Below are 24,870 nucleotides of genomic sequence, written 5' to 3'. Positions count from 1 at the left end.
GGGCCAAGATCAAGTGGTTGAGAGACACTAAGAATCTTTTGGGTGAGCTGGGCCTGGGGGACTGTTGGTCTACAAAATCTGCTCCACCAAAGGCTGACCTCAAAAAACTTTATTGGGATTGGGTCTCTAGCAAACTTATCAGGAATCAAAACCACTGTAACATGACTAAAGCATTCTTGGAAATAAAAGATGTGGTAGCCTATGAACCATACCTGGACTTAATTACCTTGCCAGTTGATAGGGCATTGTATTTTAAGTTTAGGGTAGGCACTCTCCCGATTGGGGCCTTTGTCTCAAAATGGAAATCAGGTGTTCATTTATCGCCCTTCTGTGCCTTATGTCAATCCAGGCTAGAAACGGTAGCACACATTTTTTTTGAGTGCCCGGACTATACTAACCCTAGGCGGTTTTGGCTTAAACCTCTCTTCAGACGCTTAGGAACTCGCAGGCATTTGGTTGCACTACGTATTTTATTGACTGATACTGCCCCACCAATTGTTTGTGGTGTTTCCAAATTTTTAAAACGCTCATGGTTGATTCGTTGCAAGAGACTGTCAATCTCAATTTAATTCACTTTTTAGTTAATTTATTTAGGATTACATCCTATTTTATTGTCTTAGTATCATAATGTTGACATACCTATTTTTTTGTCTTGAAATGCTGTTTTTATATGTATGTATGCTTTCAAGATATCTTGCATATCGAATAAAAGCTTTCAACCCAACCCTATACTCCAACACTCACATCTAGGGCCAGATGTAGGAAGGCAAATACCGGTCGGTAACGGCCGATTTCGGCCATTACCTACCGGTATTTGGAGTTTGGGATGTAGGGGCATGTTAAAATACAGATTCGGTAATTTTACCGATTCGGTAAAATACCGAATTGGTAAAATGACTGAATCTGTATTTTGACATGTAGGTAGCACTGTAATCAGTGCTACAGGGGTTTATGAATTCGTTATTTACCACCAACTAGAAGTTGGTGGTAAATAATGAAAACCCTTTAAAAAACATTTTTTTTGCTTTTAAAACAGTGCCATGTTGCAGACATACATACCCTAAGGGCATGTATGTCTGCAACATGTGCACCCATGCACAATTGAGGGGTGCAACAGGGTGTCAAAGTGCCACCCTGCCACCCTTCTATGTTTCCCCCAATTACCGAATCAGTATTTACCGATTCGGTAATTGACATTCATTCCTATGGGCCCCCAGGCCCATAGGAATGAATGGCAATTACCGAATCCTTAAATAACGATTCGGTAATTACCGAATCATACCGATTCGGTAATTAAATCGGTAAAATTACCTACATCCCGATTGCCAGTTCTTAAATACCGAATCGGTATGATTCGGTATTTAAGAATCGGTAATCTGGGATTACCTACATCGGGCCCCTACTGTCTTAAAACATATGTACTTACTCACAGATATACCACTGAGACTTTTATTCACTCACCAACACACCCATAGACACACTAACTCACCCATACAGCCCTTTGCAGATGCACTTTTTAATCCATACAACCACTGAATCACCCACTCAGACTTCTATGCACAGACTCTTACACCCCCCCATGCAGTCACCCACACAGATACTCAGGGACCCATACAGATACTCAGACAACACATCAATAACATATATAGACACTCATGTAGCTATTCAGCAACCCATGCAGTTGCTTACACACCAACGGAGAGACTAATACAGACTTTTACACAGTTTAGTCACTAACCCATGCATTCAGTAAGACACGTTCAATCACTCACTTAAACAGTTAGTCACGCACATTCTAAATAATTCATTAGGCAATTGTAAATGCATTTATTCTTCAATACATCTTGGCATATATATATAAAACATATGTAACCTTTACAGAAACACACATTCACTGGATGATGTCATGAGGGATGTCATGAGTGATGTCATACGAGATGTCATCAGTGATGTCATCAGTGATGTCACTGACCATGTCATGAATGATGTAATATGTGACATCATCAGCAGTGCATTGTGGGCGCGCAAGTTATAGTTAGCTCAACTAATTATAACAGGCGAATTTCTCCGGTTTTATATGAGTCAAATGTTCAACTAACTATAACGTCCCTGAAACCTACGTTTTTTAGTGAATATATATGTATATATATATATATATATATATATATATATATATATATATATATATATATATTTAGTTTTTTTTAAACATCAGGTTTTACCTATTTATAATTACCACACCAAGGAACACTACAAGGAGATTTAGCAGTCATGGCAAAATGGAAAGTGGCTTCCTTGGGCGCTCCCCATTCATGTAGGCTTATGTTGTAATTTCACACCACAACTTGATGGCACCTGAGGCTGTTACTGCCTTAACTATCCTTTTAAAAACACAAGTCCTGGCCACAGGATATGTCACTTTTCACATGCCCAGTTATTATTATTTTAATTATTGTGTTGCTAAATTTGTCGTCTTAAAATAACCCTCACCCACCAAAGTGTCCCATGGTGGCATGCTTCATCATCTGTTTGTTTCTGCTGCGGGACGGGGCGTGCTATGGCCGATGGAGATGTGGGAGCACTTTGTAGGGTGTAGACTATAAAGTAAATTGTGGTATAAGAGTGGGAGGGTCAGACCAGGGGGTTTAAAAATACCTGGCTACGTGGGAACAAAGTGTTTATTTGACCATGTTCCAAACCTGTCCCTTAGGCTTTTCATCAGGACCAAGTGAATTATCTCTGTCGGAGCTATGGGCAGGCAGAATATGCAGAGCAGGGGTGCAGCTTTGAGGATTGTATGACTACAAGTACCCCTTCCTCGTGCCTTGAGCTCTTGGGGCCTGATTTCTGCATCTAAAACATCTTTCGCAAGAAAAAATACCAATTAGGTATTGTATTGCATGTATTTCTCTCCCTAATATTTATTAAGAAGACCCAGGTGGTGTTTATATTAGGAGTGGTACATGGGGTCACTTGGTCCTGATGAAAAGCCTTAGGGGATAGGTTTGAAACATGTTGACTGTGAGACACACAATCATTGACGTGTGTCTCTCCTTTTTTCCATTTTTAATAATACCAGCTATAGGATCAAATAAACATTAAGTTCCCACGTAACCAGGTATTTTCTAACCCACTGGTCTGTCTCTCTCACTCTTATACCACCATTTACTTTAAAGTTTTCCTTAAAACTATAAAGGTCAACGGGAAGATAGTCAATTTGAATGCATCTGGACTCTTCTCAGTTGTTCACCGAAGTAAGGAGGCTGAGTCCTCTGTATGCCCAAACTCTTTCTCCCCTTTTTTGTTTGACTTGTTTAAATTGTCATTACTTGTATCCTGTAAAGTGTTTAAATTCTTACCTGAAATTAGGTGAAATATTGGTATAAAAATAAACTGGTTATGTAGCAGTTTGCTGATATCTGCCACCCTCATAGCCTTCTATTTTGTGTCTCCTTCAGAAAGGTTCTTCCCGCAGGCGTGCAGGAGGAGAGAAGCCAGACAAGTAAGTATTATAAGATTATGTGGATGTTTTCACTGTTTACTATGTCCCGTGCTTTCTTCAAAAGTTCCATGAGCCAAGGAAGACTTGTGCTGAGTCGGTTGAAGCACAGGGGGGACTGAGGGAATGGATGAGCCGACTAGAAGCTTGTTCCCTCGTAGCCATTTTCTTGAGTATAATTCCCTGAATAGCATTTTCTTGAATATAATAATCTCTTATTTATTGAGTTATTCCTGTGCCATTTTGGTGATGTCTCCAATGCACATCTGCATGTACCAGTGAGGAAAATTCAGATATGCAACCCAGATTGTAACCTTTCTTGTCATGTGTCAAGGAATCGTTCCATAGTGAACAAGCATTGGCATAGCCAATACGTCTCGCCTTTAGGACCTTATAAGTGTTTAGCCATGCAGCAGATTCTCTTCCACACCTTTCTGCTATGTATAAGCACAGCCACAAGTCTGCCACAAAATAGTTGAACATAACTTAACTCCTGACGTCACAAGCTTTGTCAATGTCTTTTAGCCACCAAAAGTATTTGCTTGCGAAGACCCATGTTTGTCCCATTACATGTTGTCATCTCCAGCAAACATCCATTTATTAAAAGGGATTAGCCCCAGCCTGCTCTTTGATGTTAAAGCGAATTCTCCCTGCACCCATTTGGAACGCCCCCTCGTGAGCTCTTCCATTGAAAACATCCACAATATGAATATCAAAATAAAAGTTACCTCAGAGGTGAATCCTTGTTCCAGTCAATTAGTCAATTATCCGTTTTGCAAGAACTTACAAGAGTTTAAGAACAATGCCTTGAAGCAGAACTCAAGTGGTGCTTTACAAATCTCAATAATAAATACCCCACATAATCTTGCAATGCGTATCCAAGAAACAGTTACAATTTCTGGATGTTTTGTCATATCGCTTTGCACTTTTAAATTAAGGGGCTGATTATGATGCAGCCCATTACGGCTCCAACCACTGGTCGGAGCCTTCAGGCCCACATTGTAATCGGCCCGCGGTTTACTTTCTTACCATCGAATTATGATCTAGGCGGTCGGAAAGTCACCCGGCTGGCTTCTGACAGGTTCTGGCCAGTAATCTCAAGGGTGGACCTTTCTACCCCTGAGATTAAGATGCATGGTTTCTGTCCAACATGGAAACCATGTCAGAAAGCGTGTTTTGGGGGCCCCCAGCAGGGCCCCTTTTTGCTTGCGGCCTCCAGTTGGGGGTCGAGGGTGCCCCCCCTGTTGATCCCTGTCCCCGTGGCAGGCACCTTGGGGTGCTTGCCACGGGGTGCAGGGATGAACTGCACCTCCCTTCTCTCAAAGGGTGCTTGTGTTACAGCTGGTTTATGGCTGTACCATGATAAAAGGGAGTATGTGACCGAACAGTGTTTGTTTGCTTGGTAATGAGCCGGTCGGGACCAAGACGGTGTCGGCTGACTTTGTATTCAGGCCCTAAGTGTTATGTCAATCTACATGGAATTCGAAGTGCAGTAATCAGTGTTCAGAAAAAAGCTCTACATCTACCTTTGAAGTCAGAGAATGAAAGTAAACAGGCCCCTCAGAAAAATTGTCTTTCATTTGACCTCGTCTTTGAATACACAGCAAATGTGACCAGATAAGACATGATTTACAAGCCTTTTTAACATTTTACTAAAAAGAAAAACTGTGTTCAGATATCTATCTAACACTGTACTCTTGCTTGCTTGATCAACGAACTGTGGCAAATAAATACATACGATTTTGCTTAAAGACCTATTTAGTATAAAGTTTGGGCATTTGCATACTCTTAAAACAACAACAAACCCCAGATATTTTTCTTTTGGAACATGGCAACCCTACTGGGAGTGGGTGACTTGACACAAGGTATTTTTTGGGCATAGGAAGGGGTGTACAACACAAAGTAATTCAAGAATACTTTCAAGAAATGAAGAGCAGAAACACTTGAGGAAGGTGCTGTACATGTTGCAAAATAGGAATGCTAAAGAGTTACCTTTCATCAGTAACCCATGTTTTGTAAGTGCTCTATCCAAATCACGTGACTTTCATCATCAAAAAACTGGAACTTCATCTGGGGCTGACTTGAAGCACATACATATTGTAGGTGCGTTATATCTGACAAACACAACATGGAAACACTCCTCACCGAGGATTGAAAAGAAATACTTCTATTATGTGTCATGTCAGAGATAAGGATCATCCCAATAAAAGGACCTTACCACAACACGTACATGTGTAGTACTTACAACTTCCAAACCAGTGCTCCAAATCGACAAACAATGTCAGGGAAGTACTCCCACTTCCTTGATCCGAATGGAAGAGAACATTGCCTCTGAGCTATGCTGCAATACATTTAAAGTACAGGCACTGTTTATGCAAACAAGCACACTGTATAGTGAGTAGCAGCATTTCAGTATTTGCATTTAAATCACTGCTTCAAACATGCACCCTTACACGGTGCAGTACGACCGCTTTTAAGTATCCAATTTAAGTGTAGGTAGCTTGCGCCAGATAAATAGCGGAATACGATTTGGTAGCTATGGCGCTAGTAATTCGAAGGTCACCCTTCTAAGGGGTTGTCTAGCGTGTGCTCACATGGGAACAAGGTCACCACAAATTTACCGTAATACCCCTGCCCCGCTATTCCAGTTACAAAGCTCACATGCTGCTGAGCTCCAAATCCCAAGTTCAGCACCGATCTCCGCTGAGCATCAAGCTGCAGTGAATTGCACCAGCTGCAGCTGTGCCTGTCGCTGTATATCCTACCGGGAAACATTCAACCAATCAGATAACTGCATGGACTAATGATTGGATAAATATCAGAGTTGTCCTGGAGGACATATATTTACAGTTGTTTAAGGAGAAATGCAATAATCTATGTAACGTAGTTTAAAAAAAATATATAGTAAACATTTGAGAAGCCTGGTAGTCCCAGAGGAAGGTTGATATATGAGCTAAATATGCTTCAGCAAAACCATTGCCAAATATTGTTTATAAGTCACACTCAAAGCACTTTAAAAAAAATAACAAGTAAAAAAGTTACTTTGCACAATATTTAGACACTCACCCATACCTCATTTGAATCTTTCCCGTTAATTTCGCTCTTGCTTCCTGGATTGTTTAAGACAAATTTTCAGAGAATAGGCTGAAACAGCTGAGAGCCTCATGGAGTACCAACACACTGAGAGAAACAAAGGTTGAATCTCCGTCTTTAGATGCGTCCGTTGTTCAGACTGCGTGTCAGTCACGGGGCGTGGGAGGAGCAAGCAGGAAGATAATGATTGGGGGATGGGGCAGGAAAAAATACCCGCTATTTGTTTACATTTTGCTGTTCAGGAACAGCAAAGAGCTGGTAGTTGAACACAATAAAAATATTATTTACAGACCTTTTCACAGAAACTGCCCTTCAGCGTCCCTGGTAAAGCAATAGACAGTGGAGTGGATGTGGCATAACGGCTAGAGCGCCTCACCTTTGGGAACCGGGTTTGAGTCTCAGTGGGTGTCTAACCACCTAGGAAAGACAGCCAAAGTTGCAACCACAGCTAAATAAATAAAAAAAAGAGTGCTCCAAAACTAAACAGATGGCCTATAGTGAAAGGGTCCATGTAGCAGGCGCAGTCTCTAGGGATTGAACAAAACAGCCAAAAGGTAGGACAAATGTAAACATTCCCCAGCAACAGCAAAGGAATTTTAAAAGCTGAAGGAAACAACCAATGAGAAATGCTGGGTATCTTTAAAGCCAATAGAAGGAATACCCCATGTCTTGAAGGCAGAACATGCACGTTGCCTAGCAGCGACCTAAAAAAACACAGTAAATAAATTACATTGGGAAAAAAAATGCTCATCTAAATGAGATGCAAAGATGCAGAAGTCTCTGTGTAAGCAGAGAGCTCATGTCGAGACTACTGCATCTGCTGTGTTAGCACTTTTCTTTGTTCAAATTTGGGGTCCATAAAGCGCTGAAAGATGACTTGAAGTTCACAACTGAGGCTAATCATCAAATCAATACATTTAAATATTGTAAAGCATATTAGGCTACACAAGAAACACAGAGAGTGGTTACATTTTCAAACCATTAAAGTTTACAGATGCAAAATCATCACACTAGTTTCATGCAAAAATCAAAACCTGAATGCATTAGTGAATATATGAAGTTCAAATCAATCAAAATCAGTTTACTAAAATCAGTTATCTCATAAAGAGAGTACCCTACTCTGCCCTGCTTTACATTTACTTGAGAGTGGCCAAAGAATGTTTGAACTGTAATCTACTCAGCTCTTTCTTAATTCACACAATTCTAACATTTGCTACCTACACATAGTTGCCATAACATTGTCCAATCAGGCTAAAGTATAAAGATTCAATCTTGAACTCATTAGGATCCTCTACAGTACAGATTCCTTAAATGTCCTTCAAACTTACAATTCTCTGCAACAAAATTGAATACATTGGACCAGAACGTATTCTGAAAGTGTACTGTTGCAATCAATTAAGATATTCTATAGTTATCATGTAAATGAAAACATTTCAAATGAGAAAGAAAGCCAAACACATCACATTTGCTAACTGGGACTTCAGCTTCTTACAGAAACTAAATATATGTGTCATAAAGCAAGATGTCACAGTTTGTTAGCCATTTTAAACACAAGTCTATATTAGCTATGGGCAATCTAAACATGAATAATGTACAAGTAATACATCTGCTTGTTTACATATTAAAGTTGGTAAAATGAAAAACATTTAATATGAAAAAATACTTTCAGCAGCAAGACGCTTAATAATAACCTCCCTCAGTGCATCACTGCTTAGCAGACTGACCCTTATCTTTCACTCACCACAGAGGATGGAGCAACTTCTGTAGGTAGGGTCTCTTATTGTAAGAGTGTAATAAGCTTTCTGAATGCAGAACTGTACAATGCCACCTGTGTTGAGTACCTGGATGTGCTTCAGCCCATCTAGTAGACAACTTTTTTATCTGAAGAGCATAATGGCTATCTTGAAAAATAAAATAAAGGAAAAAAAGAAGAGATTCATAATCAACAACTTTATATGTCAGAGGATAAATATAACTATACCTCTTGTGTAATATTTAAAAAACTGCATATTGCAGTTTGGTGAATCTTAAATATGGTAACAGGGAATGAACCCCTTCTCTTCATCAAACACTCTAGCGAAGGATGTTTTTCAAATATTTGACCCTAATCTTGGAACGGAGACGCTGTGGGAGAGTACTTGCCCCGTTTGTTGAACTCTGCTGAATTTTGCTGCTCGCCGCTCCCGCTGCGCGGGAGCCGCTTCGCTGTGGGAGGACACCTGTGACCCACCAACGCTGTTGCACTCGCCTGGCTGACGTGCCGCCGAGAGGAAAGGAACATCTGTGGAGGCTGCAGGGGTAGCGCGGCAGGGACTCACTATCCCAGGAGTCCCTGCTTGACCACGAGACATCCGGTCAGCGCACCCCTGCGTGCCCCGCCCCCAACGCCCATCCTATAACATCAGAGGAGAGACCGTCTTGCGGGACGCAAGCGGGACGCCGGGCGAAGCCCGGGCAAAGGGCGGGCCGTCTGTGGCCGTCTGTGGCCGTCCGGGGCCAGCAGGGGCCGGGACGGGCCACCCCCCTAACAATCAAGGTAAAACCATTGACTTGTTGATGTGGGTGTCACAATATTCTCCCTGTAACCACGCATGTCGTCATATTCCCCAATGACTACTCGTTCAGGTAGAAGCTCTAGACGAGGGAGGAACTCAACAATATGTACGATGGATAACTTTATCACCCGCGCAGTGTCTGTTGTAGAAAAGGAAATTATTTTGGCAGAACGCAGACTATCACGCGAATATCTGGCACACAAACGTTCCTCTTTGGGATCACTAGCACATGCTACATCCCCAGTGAATACAATTCCAGTTGAACCCTTAATCCCTGTATCAACTGGTCATTTGCAACCTTGCGCTGTTGATACAAGGCAAGACAATGGCGCTTTTGAGATTGTTTTAGACTCTGCACCTTCAAACAGAATCCAAGGTGGTACCAATACAAACATCCGTTCGGTCAACACAACAGTTGACCCGCCGGCACTACCTGTAATTTTGGTACATGATATGCCTCCAGGGTTAGCCCTCACACCCCCGTCGCCAAAAGTAAGACAAGTTGCTGCCAAAAGGAAGAGAGTGGTTACCCCGAGAAAAGCTTATAGACTAAAAACACTCAAGAGAATTCGTAGGAACTACATGAATGGAGGCTCCTACTGCAAATCTATAGAGCTAGAAACTGCGAACATGAGGCCAGAAATAAGCAACCTACAAGTAGGGGATGACCATAATGTTACACTCGGTCAAGCGCAGGACTTGGAACCTACAATTTGCCCAAAAAACTTACCAGTCGCGAACCCGTTGCTTGACCAGATCCAAATGCTCATGTCAACCTTGCTCTCACCAGTCATTGAAAAACTAAAAGGGCTAACAGAGCGACTAGACAAATTTGAACAAACCTCATTGGACAATTTTTTCGCCCTGAAATCCTTGGTAAAATTACATTCCAAAATTGGAGGAGTTATCACAAGGGCGGAACGTAGCCCCATAGCACCAAATCCAACACATCAACCTCGACGACCTAGGAAAGACAACGTGACAGATCAGAATAAATCAAACAATGCTTCAAGGGGAAGTCAATCTGAGCCTGCCAAGGCACACCCATTTAATGGAGGAATCCAGCTGACTGTTCCCCCGAAACCTGCACCACGCAAAGTAAATTTGGTGAACACAAATACTACCACTCAAGTCCTGGTACCATCTAAACCGGACGATGGGATTGAACCTCCTACTCGTTCTACCAACTGCGGCTTGGTCAATAATGCTCAAGCAGCTGATCATAATAGAGACAAACCAGTATTGAAAAAGACCCCAAATGCACACCTTCCACCGGGATGTCAACCATATGTAGTTGTGCTTACTGGGGTCCCTCCCTTGAAACCTAATAAAAGGGAGTCTTATGACGAGCTGAAAAACAAGACCTTATATTGGCTTAGAGAAAACAGATCCTTGCCATACTCTGTTAATTGCCAGGTTATCCAAGTCCGAAGAATTAGTTGGCTAGGCACTAGGCCGAAAGACATAGCAGGGGATTGTATTCTGGTTAATTTCAAGGACCCCTCTGTTGCTCACCTTGTTTATGGCCAGAATCAACGAGGAGGTCATTTAGGAATTGGGACTTGTGATCTTAGTTATTTTTATCCTATGCAGCGGCCCCAAGATACAAGTGATCTATCCCGGCCAGGCTTGATGAACAACAGGTATTCATTTTTTGATCCTCCAACCCCAGTAGGAAGAATGTTCCCAGGAAACATGGATGGGGATAAAAAGTGGCCGATATGGGCCTTTACCCTCCTTGTCTAATAGTCACACAGGGAACCCTTGTGTAAAATCAACTGTAAATACTTGTGTAATGCTCCCTATATCTGATAACCCTGGAACTATACAGGCTAGAGCTTTGCCCATTAGCCCCCTCGAAGACCATCAAGGAGGGGATATAGTGGATAGTAGCCATGTACATGTTATAGACAGGTCATTAGCGGTATCCAATGAGTTGCAGGATTTTACATCTCCCCACGAGTCTTCTGATGACTCCAATGAAGGGGTAATATTAGGCATACCTAGTGCGGTTAGTATTTGCCCCAGTACCTCAGCATCGTGCAATTTAAATCGTGATATAAAAATCTTGTCATGGAACATTGCTGGGTTGTCTAGAAACTTGTGCGATAGGAATTGGAGCTCCTTTATGGAAGAATATGACATAATTCTTCTACAAGAAACATGGGCAATTAACATGGTGCACAGACTTGGATATAAAGCATTTTACTGTGGGGCTATTGCGTCTGTAAGAGGCAGACCCTCAGGGGGCTTGTTAATTTGGATAAAAGTATGTCTGAATGTTGTTGTATCACCTTGTAATATTGGTTCAAAAGACTTGCTCGGGGTGAAGATCACCACGAAGGATATCGGGGACATCTATTTGATAAATATCTACAATAGACCAAATCCACAGAAAAAGGAATCAATAGTTGTGGAACAGCTAAGTTTGTACCTGAGCACCTTAGAGCAGAACTCCAAAACAATTATAGGCGGGGATTTTAACTGTCAATTCGAGCCTGTGCTGGGGCTAGAAAATTTATTAGAAAATGAGGATAGGGCCCACGATATACCTTGCCTAGACAGCGTAAAAGCAGTTAAAAGCTCAGTGGCAGTTAGGCAGATTTATGAGCTGACGGTATCTCACAATTTAAGGGCTTGCAACGGTAGATTGGACCCAGATAAGCCATCTAACTATACTTATAGTAAAGGGAACTCCAAATCACTTATTGACTTTGTATTGATCACTACTAACTTGTGGCATTTGTTGTTGACCTTTTCTGTTGTGAACAGACCAGAAAGTGATCATTTCCCTCTACAGGTAGGGCTACTTTCTAAACCGTTCCTATCATTAGACAGTGGACCGGAATCAAACAATGAGGTGGGGGAGGTTGAGGTTTCAAATAATAGGAAAGCCATAAAATGGCCACATATCCTGGCAAAAGAGGATATACTTATAGGTATTTATAATATCTTTTCAAACACTGTCTCCTCATACAAAAATCTGCCTATGGGATCCCACGAAGTCCTTAAAATGCACTATCATTTAGTAGAGGAATTAATCCCCCTTCTGAGTAAAACTTGTAGCAATAGTAAAGGCAATATAAAACGGCAATTGGAACTGGAGACACCGTGGTACAATAAACAGTGTCGTCTAGCCAAAGGTAACCTGATTAAAGCCGTAAAGTCTAAAGACCAGAAGAGGGTAAGAGTGTAGAACTGAATATAAAAATCTCCTCTCTAGAGCAAAAAAAGAGTGGGACGACTCAATCTGGGAAGATCTTTTAAACGCTGCCAGGAAGCATGACCAATGCACCTTTTGGAGCCTGATAACAAAAAATAATAAATCGGGGAGCTCCAATAGAGATTTCTTTCTAGATGAAAAAATCTGGTATGACCACTTCTTCAAATTATATGATGCAATCGAGGTGCCCCTAGATGACACCTGCATCGGATCTCCTTCCTCTTACCCTAATCCGGAAAAATTTACCATCAAAGAGACACTGTGTGCAATAAAGGCAGTTAAGGCGGGTAAGGCGCCAGGCCCTGATAAATTACCAGGCGATCTGTTCATTCATAACATCGAAGTATGGTGCCCCTACATAAACTTTTTGTGCAATTCCATTTTGTTTGGTACTCCGATCCCAGAATCATGGAAGGGGGCAGAAATAGTCGCCATTTATAAAAAAGGAGACCGTTACAATCCCGGTAATTACAGACCGATAAGTTTAATAGACATATTACAAAAAATCTTTGCCAGACATATTATAAAATCGTCTTTTAGATTGGGTAGAGGAAACTAAAATCCTCTCTAAATATCAAGCAGGCTTTAGAATTAGGACAAGTACTGTAGATCAAGTACATAAGTTTATGTGTATTTGTTGGAAATATGTCCAAATAAAGAAGTGCAGTATATATGTAGCATTCATGGATCTACGCTCAGCGTTTGATCTTGTCCCTCGCTCCCTGCTATGGAATACCTTAAGGAACATGGGTGTCCCGGAAGAACTGCTGTCTAACCTCATAAAACTTCATACTGATAATTTTGCAAAAATAAGATGGGGAAGAAATGGTGAACTTACCCAAGCAATCCCAGTTAGACGGGGGGTACGGCAAGGGTGCGTGCTGGCCCCGACCCTTTTTTCTTTATTCGTAAATGATATCCCCCCCTACCTGGCACAATGTAACCATGACTCCCCCAAATTATGTAATGAGGCAATCACAGCGCTGCTTTTTGCAGACGACACCATTTTAATATCCCAAACACCCAAAGGATTACAAAATTTAATAAATCAATTCGATAGTTATTGCAAAAAGAAGGGGCTAGAAATCAATTCAACTAAAACTAAATATATGGCTATTAATCCCCCAAAATCTTTTAGGAAAAATCTGGCACTAAACAACACAAAACTGGAGTACGTGGAATCCTTTGATTATCTGGGTATCAGGTTTGATAGTAAATTGTCCTGGTTAAACCAGCTTGAAAAAAGCAGACTGACACTAAAACACAACTCCCTCCCTATTTTAAAAATCCATGGAGGGAGTACTTCAAAAGCTATAACACCTGCGATTGAAGTGTTTAAAGCTAAAGCACAATCTGCGGCCTTATATGGCGCCGAGATTTGGGGGCCTTATTCAAATCAAACTTTCCATTTCGAGGAAAACGTGTTTTGTAGGCGTTTGCTAAGGCTACCAACAAGAACACCTTTAGTTCCTGTTTTTCTAGACATTAACCTGAAACGTACAGACTACTTATGTTGGTTGAGGCCATTGACCTATTGGGTAAGATTATGGTCCACCCCGGAACTTGCAGACTATAGAGCGGGACTGATGGAAATCATGGAATTAGACACATACAACTCAATTAAGTGGCTGAGACATATATCTGTATGGCTTACTAAAATAGGCCTCTCACACTTCTGGAAAAACCCAACATCTATGCAACCAAACTGTAAAGACCAGGTAAAACTTGCTTTCTGGTATTATATGAACACTAACATACATGAACGTGCCACTGGTCCACTAACAGTCAAGTTTTTGCAATTTAAGGATATCCCCATATTCGAGCAATTCATGGACGAAGTGGAACCACCTCTGGCTAAAACCATGTATCTTCAATATAGGTACGGGGTCCTACAAATAAACGCTAATACTTGCCGGTGGGGAAATTCTAATCCCAATAGATATGATTCACACTGTAAACTGTGTGACCTGGAACAAAAGGAAGATGAGGCACATATCCTTTTTTTTTGCCCATTGTATAGACTACAACGTACAAAATGGATCAAACCCCTTTGTAAAAACTTGGGCATACGTTCATATAAAGAGGCAGAAAGATTACTTAGATCTTCGACTATTCGCCTGATAATTTTTGGAGTCAGTCGATTCCTTCATAGTATCTGCTTGATAAGAAAAAAGCATGGTCTTAAAACATAGATACAAAGCTTCTTTTTAATACTGGCTTTTTAATTATTTATAGATTGTATATAGCTGTTTTTAATAGTAGGTCTGTAAATCTCCTTGAGGTGAAAATGTAATGCATTTTATTATGAATTGCAAATAATTTAGTATGAATTGTAAATAACTTGACTTGGTATGGGGATTGTACATTCGTTTATTCTGTACTTTTCTAAAAAAAATGTAATTTTGTTTTTGTTTTTAAGAATCATGTTTAAATGTATTTTATATGTGTTGGCTTTATGGCAAAATGTCGAATAAAAGCTTTACAACAACAAAAATATTTGGAGATAAAGGGGCCAAATTTGATGTTGGACGGACCAGAGTCTGTCTGACATCAGTCAGGAAGTGGAACCAAATGACCTCTTGATGTCGGTTCCATACCTGCAAGTAGGATGCGACCGAACCCTGTTCGGACGCAATCCTATACTTAACAATGGGAGCAGGCATTCTGAACAGAATGCATGCTCGCATTGTTAATTGCAGAGGTGCAGTTCATCCCTACTTCCCCTGGCAGGCACCCCAAGGTGCCTGCCACCGGGTGCAGGGATCCACAGTGGTCACATTAGGTGTTCCCTAGGCCACCATTCTGCGGCCTCACACCTATGGTGGCACTGCTAGGGGGCCCCAAAGACAGTTTCCCAATGCCTTTCTGTGTCTGCGGTATGTGAATTTTCAGGGATGACAGACTAGTAAATAAGAGATCACTCCATCATTCATTAAAGAGAACACTTGTGTAAAAGCATGCTATTGCCATTGCCAAATTACAGGACGAATCAAAGCTGTACATGAAAGGATTTGATGTCAGATATGAAAAATCAAAAAAAGAAGTGAACATAATAAAGAAAGAAAAAACTGATTATCTAACAAGCAAAGAAAGAGCTAAAGACACGGAGAAAGACAAACTAAACATAAAGGAAAAGAAAAAGAAAGACAAAAAACAGTACTTTAGATGTAGTAGGCCACAATTTTTGGCATACAGTAGGTGATGTCCAGTGATACATTAGAGATATTAGAACTACAGGAAGATGTGCAAAAATGTGTAAGGACTGGAGCAGAGGGTATACTGCTGTGGTTTGCCTGGAAGAGCAGGATGATGAAAGTATGGAACAATTTAGAATATTGTGGTGTGTGGAAGATCACTTCTCCATCGAGTTTGTGATGACAAAACCAAGGCAGAACAAAATGTATGATTATTGTAGATGGAAAGTGATTGAGTTAGCAGTAGATTCAGAATAGTTTTACACTATAATTCCAGAAGTAATATTTAAAACTAAATTGTGTAAACCGAAGTTGAAACCTAGTAGTATTGTTTAGAATTTAGATGGTTAAAACAGAAGTACTTCAGAGTTTTGGGAAACCAATATGAGTTTCAAAACTCGAAGTTTCAAGGGACAAACGTATGTAGCTTAGTCTGGTCCCGTAATTCTAGAATCGTGGGAGCAGTATAACCGAGATATAATATTAAAACAAACAAGTGCTTGTACTTCACAGGAAGCTAGAAAAGATATTGCAAAAGTACCAAAATATTTTTAATGTTTAAAGTATGGGAACTGAAAGTGTATGAGCATAGCAGAAAATGAAGGACACATGGATAAACACGTTTGCTGAGTACATTGAAAGAGAAAAAATATTCTATACATTTAACTAAGTCATAACAGCCATTCAAAAACCTAAAATGGAGTGTGAAAATAAGGTCTCAATGTTATTGTCCTGATGTATGTGCTGGCAGAGTTTTTTGATGTGCTAAAGTGCTTCTTGACTTACAAAACAAAGTAGATTGAGCTGTCTTATATCAGGCATAAATACTAAAGCAACCATTGAATTTCTGGAAGAGAAGGAGTACTCCAGGAACTTGCGACAGATAATTGGGTGCAATGTACCTCATGGGAGGTTTATAGAAATCAGAGAATAATAATCCACAGGTGTGCCCTTTTCCATCTACAAAGCAATGGTCTACCTGTAAAAATGCGTAGATAGCTAAAACGCACCATACAAATGACAGAAACCATATGGACATCGAGGTGCTATATATGAACATTTAGTAGTCATCTGTAGCACTCTGGCAACACTGTTAAGCCATGCCATAATTGCCATGTGGGCATCTTTAGAAGATGAAAGCGTGACAGGACCGTATCTGAATACAACTGAAAAGAAGAAAGTAAAGAATAGAGAAAATTAAAAACCTTCGAATGAATGGAAAAAGAGTGAAAGATTCTAACCCTGAAAGAGAAAATTCGATTAAAATAAAACTACAGGGTGAACAATGCCATGATTTGAACACATTTGGGCCTTTTATGTAGGTCAGGAAATGTCATGGTTCTTGGTTTGAGCTAACAAATGGGGAACAATTAAAACACTTTCAGCACCTACATACATGACCTTCTAACTCCACCTCTCACAACTTACCACCTTGCACCAGTCCACACCTGATCTACTACACAAGAGGTACTTTCAATGCATATTAAATGCCCATGCAAGCAACCATACCCCCCCTCCAACCTACCAATACCCACACACACTGCAGGACCTTTCTCACCAAATGCTGCTTTTCCTGTGCTTTACATACATCCCTGTTAATCATTTCGATTACACCACCTCACCAATGACAACCTTGAAACAATCCTAATGCAGAAATTGGTTGAACCAACTCCCAACTACAAACGCAACATCGCACAGTCTGTACATTGCTCACAGTTCCACCTTGCCAATGAAAACCTTACACTAATCTCAATATGCTAACTAGTTGAACTAACCATCTATTATGAACGCTGGATCAGCATCTTCCAGTGTGACACCAGTCCACAACGGTGCTCAACACTCAAAGACTATCTACGTGAATCATCCTTGAATGACTAAAGTTATAAATGAACAGCATAACAAGTCTCACTCCATAGTCCTGCATCCCCAGAACATAAACTATATTTCCTTAACTCGAAATACACCCAAATTGATGTTACTATATTGCAGCTAAGCTCTAGACGGTCTGCTCTCTTAGACTCTCTGCCCTCCCAGCTGAGGGCACACTTTTGTTGGTGCTCAATACCAAGAGTAGCCGCATGCCCTGCCCCCACAAGACTCCCACCCTCTCCCTTCCATGCTGATATTGTCAACCTTAAACAATAGAGAATACTGATTATTCTAGTAAATCAACCAATGCAGACACCAACCAACAGGTACATTACTCCTATAACTAACTCGCTTCCCTCCCTCTCACCAAATCAGTCACATCAGCCTTACTTCATGCCCCAAAACTGTTGATCAGCAATAAAGCACAAGCTGGAAATATTTGACACTATCAAACACTACTGTCTTGGCCAACTGATCTGGTTCAATGACACATCACACAACATATTTCATCTTCTAATTCTATCATCAGAAACGACCATGTAGGGAGGGTCTGGGAGGCATCACAGCCTTTTTCTGACTCCTTACGATGCAGGGAGATACACAACAACTCTTTTTTCACATTCCATATTTTTGGAAGACTGTAATCTTTACTGGAGCATTACAGAAGATTCTGCAGTCAACCAGTTTGCCTCCTTTCTTTCTGGAAGCAATCTTATCCAACACTGCCTAAAACCAACACATACAAACGGTTCAATACTCAACTTAATAACCTCCAAAGTGGACCTCCTCCTAGTGAATGAACCCACACCATTAACTAGTCGATCACTTTCCTTTCTCTTTGCAACTTTCTTTCTCCATGACTATGGCCAACTAAAAAGAGCGAATACCTGGTTTTGCGGCACCAAGAACATTGACATCAGCATACATAGCAACACTGCACAAAAGACTCCATCGGACAGCAACGCCTTCACAGAGGTCCACGTTTCAACTACTCACAGTTTCAACTGTCCTTCAGATCTGCTTGAGGGGCTAGTTCTGCTCCAAAGTAAAAAGAAGAAGACCTAAATCATCAACTCCCTGGATCTACTAGGCCTTAAATGAAGAAAGGAAAGCCTAAGAATACTGGAGAAGAAATGAAGACAGTCAATCTCCACCACAAATCTTACATGTCTTTGAAATGCTAGAAGACTATACGAAAGACATATGTTCTGTGAGAAATCAAATCTCTTTATATCCCTCCTAAATTTAGCTAAGAGCCGTCTTACACAACTTGTTCAACTAGCCCAAACTGTCAACAGCCCTCTATCTCCATATCTATCAAATTTGATAACCTATGCATGAAAACAGAAGTTTGTACAGTTCCTTGACTCAAAAGTAAAATTGATAATATTCCATGACAATAATAAATGTTTGCGTGGACTTTTGATTGCTACACAATCCTTGCATACTTTTGTCTTCCACTTAGAGCTTGGTGATAATTTTGTGGAGGATTGAATCAAGCTCACTCCTGTGCTCCTTTAACTAAGGCTTTGGGAGACACCTGAACCTAGCCTAACTAGGGAGGTGGGAGGTGATTCGAGACTGCCTCTGCCTGGATAACGCACAGTCAGTTTCTAGGCTGAAGTATGTCAAATCTGTCTTTTGCTCTTTGGGAATCTCAGAATTGTTTACAAACCCCGAAAGTATCAAGAGTGGCTCTAAAGAATAGGTTAAAGAACTCTTTTATAAATGGCGAGAAAAGAGACACTTGGGGGATCTTTATCAACGAAATACAGCTATAAATTATGTATCAATTACATACTCAGCAGGTCTGGAGTTTTATTTGTCTTTTATTCAAAATGAGAGATATAGATTTTATCTTACCAGGTTGTGTTTTAATATTTTACACATCCTTTTTGCTTACCCTACCCAGGGTACCTGGTTCACTAATTTTACGAACTGTCCCAATGACTGTGTTACAAAGCAAAGCACACTGCACTTTATGTTGTTCTGCGCCCTGTACCTGTCGCATACAAAGCGTATTCTGGTCCCCCGTACTTCATGCCACCAATATCAGACATTTTAAGGAAAGCTTTTGTCTATTTGCAAAAGTTAGATACTCCTAAAATTTGCTACAAGGTAATTTGCTTTATTAGAAGCTCTTTAGCCACTAGGAAGAGGTATGGTCTAGCAACTGGTATGTAAAAAACAGGGAGCATGTAAGTGTGCATCACGTATGGTTAATGATATTATTTTCTCCCATCACTTGTATATTTTATTATTTATTCATGGTTTTATTAATGGAGTGAGTTTTATTGTATCTCTCATCAATTCTGCTATAACGGCTGGATTGACAACCCAATAAAGTTGCTTTGACTGATTGAATAAGCTCACTCACACACACACACACACACACACACACGTTCCTCTACTGGACACAATTGATGAATCTCTCTCTCTGCCAATGATCTTTTCACAGCTGCCTCAAAACTGGAAGTCACCCCACTTCTAAACAAGCATTTACAATGCAATGGTTTCGCCTTTGGAAAAGTTAAAGCTATTGGCATTGCTCATGACATTTCTTTTTTTTTTTTTTTTTTTTTACTTATAAATAAATGGCATTGTTATTTACATTGCCAACAGCTCTGAGAGAGAAACATTGAACATAGGGGGGTGGAAATTTTGTGGGGATCACACTGGGGACAGAAGAAAAGAGCTGATAAACCTATGCACTCTCACGGAGTACAATCCGAGACTAAAAAAGTCATCGAATAAGAAGCAAATAAATGAGATGGACAATAAACACAACCACTGGTAAGCAATGGACAGGTTGTAGGCACACAGTAGGCCTTTTGCAATCAGACAAGTTAAACTACGTGGGCTGGACCACAAAAAGTAATGTGTTCTCGCTGCGTCAAAATGTCAGGAAGTTAAGAAACAAGCATGGCCAGTACAAATAAGTATGATCTTAATAGGCTGCACTATCAAAGACACACTCATCACTCTGAACTCACACTAGCACTGTTCATCCCCTGCACTTGTAATTGTGGTTTGGCTGTATGTAGTAGTGTATGGATGGATGGATGGAGTTTATGGGATGGATGGATAGTATGGATGTCTGGATGTAGTGTTACATGTTTGGAATGTAATGTATGCTTTGGGATGTATTGTTGGATGTAGTGGGATGGACGGATGGATGTATGGTGTGGTGTTATGAATGAATGTAGTGTGGTGATGGATATATGGATGGATTAGGGGATGGCTGGCAGAATGGAGTGGATGTTTTGTATGGATGGAATGGAGGGAGGCTATGGATGGATGGAGTGGTGGATGTAAATAGGGATTTAGTGGGATGGATTGTGATGGATGGAGTGTGATGATTGGATGCAGTGGGGGGATGTATGGATGGAGTGGTGGGATGGATGGATGGAGTGGGATGGATGTATGTCTGTTGTGGGGGTATGAATGAATGTAGTGGACTTTGAAGCTGCGGATCCAGGTTCAAATCTGGTTAGAGGCTCAACATCAGTGTGATTCTGGGCAAACCACTTAATCTACCCGTGCCTAAAAAACACATGAATGTGTCTTTCCATAATGCAACTGGCGCTCATGTAAAGCGCTCCGATATCTTGGGGTCGAGTTCAAGCAGTATAAAAACTGCAACAACAAAAAAGATAATAAGTGGCTGAGGTGGGATTCGAACCCATGCAGCTAGAGTAAAAAGGTTACTGGCGTACAAAAATACAAGGGCTGAATATACGGTGCTCAACTACTAGGAGTGGCCCGGCTATGCCTCAAGAGGGTGTGGCTTAACGGCCAGATCGGCCGACTTTGAAGCTGCGGATCCGGGTTAGAGTCTGGCTAGAGGCTCAACATCAGTGTGATTCTGGGCAAACCACTTATTCTACCCGTGCCTAAAAACACATGAATGTGTCTTTCCATAATGCAACTGGCGCTCATGTAAAGCGCTCCGATATCTTGGGGTCGAGTTCAAGCAGTATAAAAACTGCAACAACAAAAAAAGATAATAAGTGGCTGAGGTGGGATTCGAACCCATGCAGCTAGAGTAAAAAGGTCACTGGTGTGCAAAAATACAAGGGCTGAATATACGGTGCTCAACTACTAGGAGTGGCCCGGCTATGCCTCAAGAGGGTGTGGCTTAACGGCCAGATGGGCCGACTTTGAAGCTGCGGATCAGGTTCGAGTCTGGCTAGAGGCTCAACATCAGTGTGATTCTAGGCACAGATCACACTTCTTAGAAAATATTTAAAGTTTACACTTCGTTGGACAACCCCCTTCTAGAGACACCCTACTTTTTCAAGCCACTTAAAGCCATGGCTTACCCCTCAAAGTGTTCCCATTCCCAGCCTGAGGATGCAGTCATTTTTTAGGGGCGGGCAGGGTAACACTTGAGAGCTGTTCCCAAAAACAGATGGGCAGGCCAGCAAGTAGGTAAACATCGCAGGAAGACTTTTGCCACCCTCTGGACAGCCCCCTGATACAATCGTCTTATATTTATAAGAAGATGGGCTTCGATGTATTTTCCCCGGGAAGTCTGTTCTCAAACACTACTGGGAAAAGCCAGGGGCTCTCATAGGCGGCCACAAGAAAGGAAATGTACTGGGTTTCTAACTATTCAAATAATCCAGCTCGGCTGCAGAGGCCCCCACGCACTCGTGGGCTGTTGTTCCATAGCACCAGCTGCACTATTTTGTGCCCCTCTACAAGGTCCAGGGTTTTAGACGTTAAGCCAAGTAGAGCATGCACCACTCCCACTCAAGCCAATTCCAGCCGGGAAGATCACTGACAAATGTAAACAACAAAACCGTTCAAGGCATGTGAGGACAGTGATAGAAAACTGCATCGGTGCCCCGGCATTTCTTTCCAACTGCAATAACAAGCAGCGAGCATGTCCGCTAACCATTCATAGAATTAAAAACCAAGCACGGCAACGCCAGGCTACAAAAATATGTTTACGTGCCAAACATGCCAAGAGTAGTTAACACTTAAGTTTACAGCTGCTAACTGATTGATCCAACTTAAAAGCTCAAGCTAAGCATAGGTCTTTCAGGTGCTATCCCCACAAACACTGCAGTCAACCTGCCAGTATTAATCCAAAAAAGTAACTCGTTGCAGCGTTTTGAAGGGGCGCAAAAGTCCAGTCGTCCCGCAGCCTCCCCCCCCCCCAATACAACAGGTTAGAGAAATCAGAACGCGAGAAAACCTGTAATTTCCAAACGTTGCCTAAGCAATTAAACAAAGTGCCTTTTCACGGAACACTTCCTGTGTCGTTTATTATCAAAACTTCAAAACATGCTACAAAAAAATACATTGCATAAAAATACGTGCAAAGGTCAACCAAAGTCGCGCCACTTTCAATGTGCCCCCAGACACGTTTTGCAAGTACTCGAGAGCAGGTTACAGCGTGGCCATTTCGAAGTAAGTTATACATTAAGCCATATAAACGGGGTGGTTGGTGCCACTCACCTGGTTTTGCACTCTCAGAGCCATTTTGAGATTCGGGCAGCAGTGCTAGGTGCACGGGCAGTGAGCGGCACAGCGGCAGTACTTCCTGCCCCCTCTCCCGTAGCTCCAGCCCTCGATGGCACCTGGGATCCGCACCGGTGCCCCGCCTAGCGCCTGATAAACTTCCGAAAGGGCGGGTCTCTTCTTTCTTCACACAGCCATGCCAAGTGGGCTAACAGGCGCAAGCGCTCCGATGTCACAGGCAGAAGAAGCGATACTAAAGAGAGCTGCCGGCTCACAGCGAGAGCCCCGGAGCTGCCCGCGCAGCCAATAACATTTGACGTGACACACCTTGCCCACAAGGTAATTTGAGCTCGGTCGAGTCAGAGGTTGGAGCCGGATTTTTTTCATTAAAAAAAAAACCTAGTTTTCATTCAGATCAGAAACCCGTATTGCCTTTTCCCTGTATTTAACAGCTACTACATTCAATAACTGAAGAGTTTCGGTTGAATACATGACAACGAAATTAGTAATGATCCCAGCTTCCAGTCGGACAGTTAGGAGCTGTGACCCACAGTTGTTTTAAAATGGCGGCAGGCGCGTTATTTTAATTTTTTAGAAAGTAACCAGGGCACAAGTCCTAACAAGTCAGGTCCCGGGCCGCGCTGTGATTGGCTGACGTCACGGGGGTGTCCCGGGCCGGCAGCCAATCACAGCGCGGCCCGGGAATGACGTCATGGGGGTGTCCCGGGCCGGCAGCCAATCGCAGCGCGGCTCGGGACAAAGGGGCGGGGCTTAAAAAAAGCACCAGAAACGCCCCCGAAAAACAGCCTCTGCCTCCCAATGGCTAGCCTCCATTTATGGAGCTAGCCAATTTTAAACAGAGGCGGTCCGAACCTTACTACTAAAAACAAAAGATTTCGATCTGGGAGGGGCTTCGCCCCTCGCCAAGTCGAAACCTAAAAAATGTTCAGCGAATATTTTTGACTGCAACAATGTTTGCCCTATCTCCAACCTGCCTTTGCTTGCAAAAATCATATAAAGACATGTGGTGGAACAACTCAACCAACATATCAAAGACAACAGTCACCTTGATAAATACCAATCCGCTTTCAATCAGGGCTGTAGCACCAAAACACCACAGCTACATGTGATCAAAGATCCTCTTTGAGTCCTAGATTCAGGCGGTTCTTGCCTCCTGATTCTTTTTGACCGCTCATTAGCGTCCAACGCCATAAACCTCCTTACGCTCCTTGAAACATTCCAAAATTGAATGGGCATTGATGGCGTGGTCCTTAAATGGTTTGACTCATTTCTCATGTATAGGTTGCAGAGAATCATAATTAATGATTGCTACTCCACTCCGATGACTGTAGATCAAGGGGCCCCTCAGGGTTCCAACCTTTCTCCGACCTTGTCCAAGCTATATGTCAAGCCTCTTGGAGCCCTACTAAGAAAGACAGGGATCTTTTATCATAAATTTGCGGACAACATCCAACTGTACCTAAAGGAAGGGGCTTCTTCAGAACTGTGAAGACCGGTGTTCAGAACAGCTTTGAATTTATCATCTAGGTTCAGCTCTTTCATGCCTTCTTTGACCAAGCCACTGACAGTCCATAGCACACTAATTCAAATTTTAGATCTGCTTTCATTTAATAATCAGTGATAGTGTCATATGTTTGCAATATTGTAATACACCTGAAGCTTACTCATATTACAAATATTCTCTGGGACCCTCTCCCATACTCATGTGTGAGGTCCTGTTTTGATCTAAAAGAAAGTTTTTTGTGGATATCGCATGGTGTTAAAAACACATGAACCAACATTTTCGTGCAAAATGTCTGTAGGAGACACCAACACATTACCTGTATTAAATTGTAATGAAAGGAAAATAGTATTTAAAACAATCTATTTTTAAGAATCATTTAAGGTCATCAGGGCAGGAATATCTGCGGAACACACCCTGCTCTGTCAGAGGGACCCCTGAAATTC

At 41.7% G+C, this 24,870-nt stretch overlaps 1 long non-coding RNA gene across 1 annotated transcript in view; it reads left to right on the top strand.

Annotated features, from left to right (window-relative positions):
* Positions 1–3,457: 3,457 nt before the first annotated feature.
* Positions 3,458–24,870, top strand: part of LOC144766796 (uncharacterized) — a 90,953-nt gene continuing 69,540 nt past the window's right edge. Inside the window, exon 1 of the long non-coding RNA XR_013597931.1 lies at positions 3,458–3,502. This is a non-coding gene — a long non-coding RNA (uncharacterized LOC144766796). The remainder of the gene's footprint in view (positions 3,503–24,870) is intronic.

The sequence above is a fragment of the Lissotriton helveticus genome, chromosome 7, assembly GCF_964261635.1.
Source record: "Lissotriton helveticus chromosome 7, aLisHel1.1, whole genome shotgun sequence".
In the NCBI taxonomy this organism is placed as follows: Eukaryota; Metazoa; Chordata; class Amphibia; order Caudata; family Salamandridae; genus Lissotriton; species Lissotriton helveticus.
The sequence above is the reverse complement of the archived record's forward strand: the minus strand, read 5'-3'. Positions and strand labels throughout refer to the sequence as shown.